Genomic DNA, 617 nt, shown 5'->3' with positions numbered 1-617 from the left:
TCTCTCTCTCTCTCTCTCTCTCTCTCTCTCTCTCTCTCTCTCTCTCTCTATATATATATCTATCTCTCTCTCTGTATGTCTCTCTCTCTCTCTCTAGAGAAGCTGTATAACTCCAGTGGCCGTGACCTGAGGAGGGCACTGTTTTCCCTCAAGCAGATATTCCAGGTATAAAAACACACATTTACTTCACTGCAGTGTTATTTTAGTATCACTGAGATATTATTATAATTTGTGTATATATATATATATATATTTGTGTTTTAGTTTTAATAATTAAAGTTTTATTGATTTTGTTGTGTTTTGTCGTGGTTTTTTTAGTGCTTCAGGTTAAACTAAATGCAACTCACTGATAATATTATATTTATATAGTTTGTTTTTTTATAATATATATTTTTATTTTTAGTTAAAGTTTTATTTCAAGTAATCACAGTTTTTTATGGTTTTAGGTGTCTGTTTTTTTTGTTTCACTGTTTAAATGAGAACAAGCCTATAATAAAACCTGGTTATAGTGACTGCTTATAATACAAATCCTAAACTTAAAAGAACACTTTTTCAGTTTCAGTTTTATTAATTTTTTGTGTGTGTGTGTGTGTGTGTGTGTGTGCGTGTGTGTGTGT

The 617-nt window shown here is 30.3% G+C and overlaps 1 protein-coding gene across 1 annotated transcript in view; it reads left to right on the top strand.

Moving 5' to 3' along the window:
- Positions 1–102: 102 nt before the first annotated feature.
- fhod3a (formin homology 2 domain containing 3a) overlaps positions 103–617 on the top strand; it is a gene marked incomplete at its 3' end in the record, with an annotated part of 34,538 nt that continues 34,023 nt past the window's right edge. Inside the window, exon 1 of the mRNA XM_016252260.1 lies at positions 103–165. The remainder of the gene's footprint in view (positions 166–617) is intronic.

The sequence above is a fragment of the Sinocyclocheilus grahami genome, unplaced genomic scaffold (genome assembly GCF_001515645.1).
Source record: "Sinocyclocheilus grahami isolate Dianchi unplaced genomic scaffold, SAMN03320097.WGS_v1.1 scaffold1097.1, whole genome shotgun sequence".
Classification (NCBI taxonomy): domain Eukaryota; kingdom Metazoa; phylum Chordata; class Actinopteri; order Cypriniformes; family Cyprinidae; genus Sinocyclocheilus; species Sinocyclocheilus grahami.
The sequence above is the reverse complement of the archived record's forward strand: the minus strand, read 5'-3'. Positions and strand labels throughout refer to the sequence as shown.